This window comes from Leptodactylus fuscus, chromosome 6 (assembly GCF_031893055.1).
Source record: "Leptodactylus fuscus isolate aLepFus1 chromosome 6, aLepFus1.hap2, whole genome shotgun sequence".
Lineage (NCBI taxonomy): Eukaryota > Metazoa > Chordata > Amphibia > Anura > Leptodactylidae > Leptodactylus > Leptodactylus fuscus.
This window is the reverse complement of record NC_134270.1, coordinates 64829750-64838700: the sequence shown is the minus strand read 5'-3', so window position 1 is coordinate 64838700 and position 8951 is coordinate 64829750. Positions and strand designations below refer to the sequence as shown.

Genomic DNA, 8951 nt, shown 5'->3' with positions numbered 1-8951 from the left:
AACATGGAGAGGGAACACTCAATCAATGTGCGGTATTATATACTGCTACAAAATTGACAGTGGGCTGAATTTAGCAAACTGTACATTTTCCCTGGTGCTAGATATATTGGTGCCATTAATTTTGGTACTGATATATCCCCACTGTCAGAAGGGCGGACCTTACAGCCTAGCGTCATCGCTGGGAAGTAAGGAACGCCCCTGACTGTACTGACCCTTCGTTCACATCTGTGTTCAGAATTCCATTTGGGGAGTCCGCATGGGGAACCCTCGAACAGAATACCGAATGCAACTGCAAGCGCTGTGCAGTAAAAGCACATGGACCCCATAGACTATAATACTTGCCACACGCTGCCCACACGAATCATGCAGACAGGAAAGTAGATTGCGAACTACTTTCCAGGCCGCATGATCCCTGTGGATATCTGGCGGACAGCACACAGACCACATTATAGTCTATGGGGTCTGTGTGCTTTCACTGGCACACCGCGTTGGTATTCCGTCGAGAGAGTCCGCATGAGGATCCCTCGAACGGAATAGTGAACGCAACAACTGCCGAAACGCCGGCAGATCATCAACGCCAACAACCCGCAGACGAAGTCGAGGGCAGAAGCTAGTACTGGCTATAAATGAGGGGTGGAACTACAGGGGTGCAGAGATGGCAGTCGCAACAATAGGACCCTCTGCCACAAAAGAAGGTGGGGGATGTTACACAGTTTGCATTGAGACCTAACTGCTTGAGATTGCCCCTGTGGGGTCACTCATCATCTGCGCCCTTGATCCTCATTATTTTAGCACATCCTGCAGTTCTCCTGATGTCTTCTAGGGGCGCACTGCCCGTCAGTTTAGTATACGTGCGCAAGTGTCGCCTGCTCTGATTGGCCACGATCCATCCCTATACTCGCAATGGCCGACATGAAATCTATAGGCATAATAATCGTAAAACCCTCGGTTAATATGAATACCGTCAGGGCTCAGGAACATTCTCACGTTATATTCACGGTCTTTATAAACCTACGTATTACACAAAGTCTTGTTACTTCCTACGAAGGAAGGGGGGCCAATCAGTGTTCGCTATCCAGTGGTTGCTAGGCAGATTATGCTAATGCAGGGAAAGCCACCATCTCTGCAGCTACCATTCTGAGGTAAGAACGGGTTGAGAATTTTCATTTAAATTAAGAAATGTGAAAGCTGGAGCAGGGCGGCTCGGGCGCCCGGGGCTCTTAGATACCCCGAGGTAGGTCATGGAGGGGACAAAATTGGCGGGCACTATGTTGGATACGTTTCAGGTGATATTGGTTTCCTCCTCGTCCCGCTCTGTGCTGTGGGTTGGAGCCGGGGTTGTTGTCGTTTTAGTCCCACCCAAAATGGCGACACAGCTTCCTTCCCCTGTACCTCAAGGCTATTTGCGCCTCGGTCACGGCTTGAGAATAGCTTGTAGCCGTGACGGGTGTCGCCGGTTTGGAAAGAACACCCGTGCGAGCGGTGTGGTGTAGGCCGCTAGCCTGGGGTCGCCCCGCCGAACAGTGCGTTGTGGTATAGTCCATCCCCCGCCCCCTTAGAGCTGATGGGACGCCGCATTTTACCCGCACCGGCCGGGGGGAGCTGCGGGGAATCCGGGGATTTAGCGGTTATGGCGAAAGGGATGAGATGGAGGAGTTCGGGGGCTCTCTTGCATGTTAAGGGCGGGAGAGATACACGGCGGGCATACTGCTGATGGATCTGCAATTGGGGCGGTGGGCGCCCCTAACCCTCCGGGTCCCCCCCACCCACTAAAGGATGGGGCTGACCGCTGCCTCTCCGCTCTCAGTGCCTTCCCGCCGTTTTCATCCTGTCAGTGACTACTTAGCTGCCCTAGAAATCCTAACAATGTGTATTTGGGAAGCTACGTGTTCTCTTGGCACGAGTACGAGGTGACATTAGGGCCCTTATGTATCAGCACAAGGCCCACAACGCCAGGTCCCATCTCATAATTGGTAATGTGTGCCATTATGTCCCCTGAACGATGTGTTGTAATCATTGGCCTCAGAGCCTCCTGTCCCACTCTTTGAGGGACCCTATATGTCATGTCCTGTAATCTGTATAATAAATAATGCGTCCTTGTCACCTTCTATGTGTATACTGTATATGGGGTGCCATGTGTCACTGTATAAGGGGGTGCTCACACTACCATTGGCGACCATCGGCAGTGTCCGTAGCTATTGTCTGGTATAAGGTTTTAGCAACATACACTAGCTAAGTTGTTAGAAATCAGTTAAAATTTTTATTCATTTCAATGGGATTTTATCTTAAATCCTAAATGCAGGACTTTAGTGTCCGTTTAAAAAAACTGATGGAAAGTGTCCGTTATTTTGTTTTTACATTGAAGTCTGAGTGTGGAACGGACAGTAACTGATAGGGAGGGTTCACACTATCATCGGTGCCTGACAGATAGTGTCCGCTGCTAATATCCGTTCAAAATCTTGTGCGGACATTAGCATGGACACTAGCTGTGTCTGTGACATTTTGCATTTATTTAAATGGACATCGGGTTCGTTCTTTTACTGTCCATGGGTGTCCTTAAAGGGGCTCTATCACTAGGAAAAGTCATTTTTAGCTAATCACACCTTTGCATAGCCCTTAGAAAGTCTATTTCACACCTACCTTTTGTATGTAAATTGCCTCAGTGGTTTCTGAATAAGTCCGTTTATATTCATATGCTAATTAGACTAGTGCACGATAGAAGGTGCACACCTCTCCTATTGTCTTCTATGGGAGACGGCTGCTGCTGATGACTCGCTTCCTGTTTGCTTCACACACATAGAAGATAATAGGAGAGAGGAGGCTGCTGGGAACTTCCTGTACTGGCTGGAGGCTCATTAGCATATGAATAAAAACGGACTTATTCAGAGACCACTGAAGCAATCTACATACTATAGGTAAGTGTGGAATAGCCTTTCTAAAGCCTATGCAAGCATGTGTTTAGCTAAAAATGACTTTTCCCAGTGATAGAGCCCCTTTAACTGTCCATTCCCAAAGATGTCCGACTTTTGAAGCGGACCGCAAAACACGACATGTAGGTTTTGCTGTCCGCGTGAAAAGTCGGGCATCTTTAGGAATGGACACTTAAGGACACACAGGGACAGTAAAAGAATGCACCCGATGTCCATTTAATTGAATGCAAAATGTCACGGACACAGCTAGTGTTCGCTGCTAATGTCCGCACAAGATTTTGAACGCACATTAGCAGTGGACACTAGCTGTCGGACACCGACGGTAGTGTGAATGCCCCCATAGCCATCAGTTACTGTCCGTTATTTTGTGACTGTTTTTTTCTGCGCATGCTCAGAAAGCAGAAACAAACAAAAAAAAAACAGTATAAAAAAACCCCCAGACACTAACTGATGCTAACTAACCCTAACTGATGCCAGTGTGTCCGTTTTTTTAAATTGATCTATTAAATGGATCAGTTTAAAAAAAAAAAAAAAAATGGACACATTAACATCAGTTAGTGTCCGTTAATGTCTGTTATGATAGGTGTCCGTTTTTTTTTTTTTTTTAGCGGACACCTTTATAACGGAATTCAACGGTAGTGTGAACCCTGCCTAATAACAACAGGGTCCAATGTGGCTTGTTCTGCATAATGTGCATAATATACAGCACTGTGCAAAGGTTGTAGGCAGGTGTGGAAAAATGTCAAGGAAGAATGTTTTTTCTAAACAGAAGTGTTAGTGGGTTTTTTTGTCCATGAATAAACTGAATGAACAACAGAGAAATATAAATGAGTATTTGGCTTCAAAAGAGCATCAATTCTTTTAGGTAGACTTCTACACAATTTTTGAAGGGACTCTGCATGAAGGTTGTCACTAACATCCCGGAGAACTAACAGGTCTTCTGTGGATCTAGGATTGCTCAAACCTTTCTGTCTGTTCATGTAGACAGGCACATGTGGTTTTATATACCACTAGAAAGTTAGAAGGGTGTTCCTGACAGTCTAGCAGGCCTGTGAGGAACATGCACGCCCCTCCCTGACTGTACGTAGTCTTAAGTGGATGATGTTTAGATCAGGGCTCTGTAGAGGCCATATCATGAGATCCAGGACTCCTTGTTCTTCTTTATATTGAAGCTAACCATTTTAGGTGTATGGCTGGGATCATTGTTATGCTGCAGAATAAATTTTGAGCCATTCGAGACACCTCCCAGATAGTACAAAATTCTTCAGCCAAGTTTTAAGAAACATCAAAAAGGGGCCATAGATGCAGTGATCAGCCAAGGGAACTTAGTGCAGCAGATGAAAGGCTCATCAGGGCAGAATTATGAAAACTGTCATACTAATGTTATGTTCACATCTGGGCCTGGAATCTGCCCATAGAGAATACATAAAAAAAAAAAATTGCAAATTATTTAGGTGTCAAGCTCAGGCCATGGGCTAAATCTAGCCAGCAGTGTACTCATGTTTGGCGCATGACAACATACCAAATGCCTAGTAGAGTACATCAGAGTGTAGCAAACTGTATTAAAGGGATAGCACAGGCAAAAATGGACAACCCTTCTAAAGCTCATATCTGCCGGAGGCAGAGAAAAAAAATGCCTACTCACCTGTCCCTGTTGCTCCAGTGTCTTCTTGGTTCTTCTGCTCTTCCGGCATTGTGCTGAAGTCGCTGATTGGCCTCAGTGGTCTCGTGACCACTGAGGCCAATAGACGGCCCCAGCAGGCTTCAGGAAGAGGACCTGTGATGTCACAGGTAGTGACATTCAGGCCCTTCTCTAATTGGCCTCAGCAGTCATGTGACAGCTGAGGTCAATCAGCAGCTTCAGCACAACACCAGAAGATGCGGGAGGACACCGAAGCAATGGGGACAGGTGAGATGTATTTTTTATTTTTTTACACCGCCCCCAGCTTATTTAAACTTTAAAAGGGTTGTCCATTTTTTTCTGAACCACCCCTTTAAGTTTGTTTCCATATGAAAAGGTTCTTCGTTATATCTGATCTAGAAGGAAAAACGTAGTCAATTATAGGCACTTTCTCAATAAATATCAGGGTTGTCCTGTGACTTTGTCCAAGATTTTCATTTTGGCCTAGTGTGCATTTGAGTTTGACACCCCTGAAGGTGAACTTCTAGTGGCAGCAACTTTAGAGAGGTTTTCAGGAAATAAAACAGCAATATTTTTAAATAAAGTGCATAAAGGTGTAAAGGTCTAGAATCCTTGCTCTATTGAATAATTAAGGCCCAGTTCACATCTTCATTCAGTATTCCGTTCGGGGAGTCCACTTGCAATGAAAGCACACAGACTCCATAGACTATAATGGGGTCCATGTGTTTTTCGCACGAGTCATTCGGTGAGGAAAGTAGTTCATGATGTACTTTTCTCTCCGCATGACTCGGGTGGACAGCGTGCGGAAAACACACAATCCCATTATAGTCTATGGGGCCTGTGTGCTTTCATTGCTCACCGCTTGTCAATCTGTTTGGATTCCGTTCGGGGGGTCCCCAAGTGAACTGCCCGAACAGAATACCGAACGCAGATGTGAACCAGGCCTAAGACTTAAGTTGTTGGAAGAGTTAGTGACTAGAGATGAGCGAGTACTATTTGAAACGGCAGTTTGGAATAGCACACACCCATAGCAATGAATGGAGCCGGCCGACACGCAGATGGGGCTGGCGTCCTGCCGCTTAACACCCTGCGTAACCGGCTGCGTCCATTCATTCCTATGGGTGCGTGCTATTCGAAAGCCATTTCGAATAGTACTCGTTCATCTCTATTAGTGTCCATTTAAGTATCAAACAAGGTCACATCCTTAACAGGTTAACCTAGATCTAGCTGCATCTAGGAGCAAGCCCTTGTATGCCAGTTCTTAGGAGGACCATCAATGTTACTGACTGAATATAAACAAAAAAACAAGATTTTCAGAAAAACTGAGCCCAAGTGTTCTTGCATATGGACATGAAAAACAGTTTAGACAATTTAATAAATCTGCCCCCACATGCTTGCTTCACTTTGAAATCTGAAAATATCCAACAGTGCCATCAGCTTAAAACTGCCAGATCCAGTGAGACACGGGTACACCCATCCACTGTTTGGAGAAGTCTGTCGAGAAAAAGTCATACATTTGACATGGAAACAAAGCTAAGTGACTCAACTATGCGCGAAAACATAGGAACTAAGATGCAGAAAAATAGCAGCAGGTGCTCTGGACTGATACTGGAGAGGGGAGTAATACTGAGTGTTTGCAGGAATCGTGATGGAGGGTCCTTGCAAATTTGGGATTGCATTTCAGAAAATTGAGTTGGTGATTTGATCAAGATGAATGATGTCCCCATTGCTGAGAAATACAGGCTGATGCTTATCTATCATGCAGTACCATCAAGTGTCTCTCTCCAAATTTACTCTGCAACACTCCAAATATTCAACCGTTGTCATAAACATCTCTACAGCATAAAGAAGAACGGAGACTTCAGAAAATGAAGTTATGAGCCCCACAGAGCCCTTATATTAACATCATTTAGTCTGAGATTACATGAGGAGACAGGGTTTGAGAGATCTACATCCAAGATCTGTGGGTATTTTGCCTAGGTTTTTGGAACAATCTGAGTTCCTTTAACACCTTCAATACTATTATGGCAGATGCTGGGTCTTTAAAGATGGCATGTAATGTAATGTACAGTGGAGACCTTGAGCAAATGCCTGCAATTGGAGGCATTGTACTGTGTAGTGTCCCCCCAAATTAAAAAAAAAGATCCCTGGTACTGTACCTTTTCCATTGCAGGCTGGCTCCTGCTTGGCAAGATCACAGAAGCCGACCTGTTCCAATGACAGCCAGGAGCATGGAGGCTGTTCTAGGCAGCCAATCTCCTATTCACTTCAGTACAGTTGTATTGCAGTCTATGGGATTTGCACTTGAACAGTTGCAGGTTCAAGCCCCCTAGAGGGGGCTAATAAAATAGTAAGAACAAAACAAAACTAAAAGTTCAAATCACTCCTGTTTCTCTAAAATACATCTAAATAAAATCAAGGTTTTGTATTTTTTAAGGGGTTAAAATGTAAATAAAACTATATCAATTTGGTATCCCTGGAATTGTACTGAAACACAGAATACAGGTCACATGTCATTTTGGCTGCACAGTGATCGCTGTAAAAATGAAGCCTTTAAGAAAGTTGCACTTTTTCTCCAATTTCACCCAATTCAGATTTTTTTTTTCCAGCTTCCCAGTACATTTTAAAGAATAATAAATGATATCCTCATGAAGAAAACATTGTCCTGCACACATTAAGATCTCATAAGGTTCTGTGAACAGAAAAATAAAAAAGTTACGGGGTTTGGTAGGCAAGGAATCAAAAACAAGAATCTAAAAATGCTACCGGTGTGAAGGGGTTAAACTGCTTACGGTTGTACCTAAAAGAATTGATGCTGTGTGGAAGGTAAAAGGCATTCACCTCAATTATGGCTGTGAATTAGATTTTTGTTTTGTTTATTCACTTAGCATTTTTTCAATTGATTTACATTTTTTTTAAGTCCTATTTTTGAAAGCATTCTTACTTTGCAGTATTTTGTTCTACGCCAGTAATTTATAATGGGCCCTTTGGGTCATCCTGCAGATATCAGATTTAGCCAGTAGCATTTTTAAGTTTTGTGGGCGATCCACCAAAATAAGCCACAGCAAAAGTTAGTTAAAAAAGTTGTCCAGGATATAAATATTATTAAAACTACCTTGGGAAAGTGGGGAAAACCCCCTCTTCAAAAAAACTTACTTGCCTGTCCACGGATTCTTCCGTGTCTCACAGTGTGGTACAGTCTTGCTGCTCGGCTTTCTTCTTTTGCTGGAAAGTGTTAGGGTATGTTCACATGGAGTTTTTTGCAGGTGGATTTTGACGCGGAATCAATTTTTTTTCCCCACTAGTGTTTTTTTTTCTGCTAGCGGGAAAAAAAAAGCAAGATGCTTCTTCCCGCGGATTACGTGGCTGAAACAGTCGTGGCGCAAGATTCCCTCCTGATTAGGCCCATTCATTCGGGCCTAATCAGGAGCAGAATGCTGCGACTGAATGCCAATGCACTGCATCGGCAACCTGTCACATCTAGCCAAGTGGCGTTTACCCGGCGGAGTTTGGTTTCTGCCGTGTGAACATACCCTTACCCCTGGTTCACATTAGCGTATGTATTCCGTCTGGAGGAGTCTGCATGAGGACCCCTCCCCTCTTCCCAAACGGAATACCAACACATCTGCAAGCGCTGTGCAATTAAAGCACACAGACCCCATAGACTATAATGGGGTCCGTGTGCTTGCTGTGCACTGCCCGCGCGAATCATTCGTGCGCAGCAAGCATTATAGTATAGTATATAATATTATACCATTATTGTCTATGAGGTCCGTGTGCTGTAACTACACAGCGTTTGCAATTGCAATTGTATTCCGTCTGGGGGATCTCCATGCGGTTTCTAACCGGACGGAATACATAGGCTAATGTGAACCAACCCTTAGCCAGATTTGATGTCCCATGTAGTGTGTCCTTTGCACACCGAGAAACAGTGGAGAAATAGGACTGGACTGTGCTGGGAGGCACTTTAGACAGGTGAGTATTGTTTTTTGTTGTTTTTTTTCACCTTCCCCGTCAAGCATTGAATTAGAGAATTCACATTTTCAGACCTCAAAGTGGGTTCATGTATGATTTTGTGTATTATTCTGAGTGTCCTCTCAGTATATACTGAGTCTTAACTGAGTATTTTAATATGTGTAACATTTCAGTTGTATTAAGTAATGAAATATTCTGCGATCATGTTCCTGTTCACAAGTCGGCAGAGTTTATATTCCAGGATGTTATTGGGCTATTTGCCCCTTGAAGAGTGATGACCATTTTGAAAGTGGCGTCCTAGTCATTAGCAGTCAAGGTCCTTGGGTGGGCTCTCAGGATACTACTCAGTTGTATATGGGGGAAATGTCTTCGGCAAGATTTTCTCTAATAAGGTTGTGAGAGGG

The 8951-nt window shown here is 44.2% G+C and overlaps 1 protein-coding gene across 1 annotated transcript in view; it reads left to right on the top strand.

Moving 5' to 3' along the window:
- Window positions 1-1110: 1110 nt before the first annotated feature.
- Window positions 1111-8951, top strand: part of PRDM10 (PR/SET domain 10) — a 53039-nt gene continuing 45198 nt past the window's right edge. Inside the window, exon 1 of the mRNA XM_075280114.1 lies at window positions 1111-1142. The gene's annotated coding sequence lies outside the window, so the exon portion shown is untranslated. The remainder of the gene's footprint in view (window positions 1143-8951) is intronic.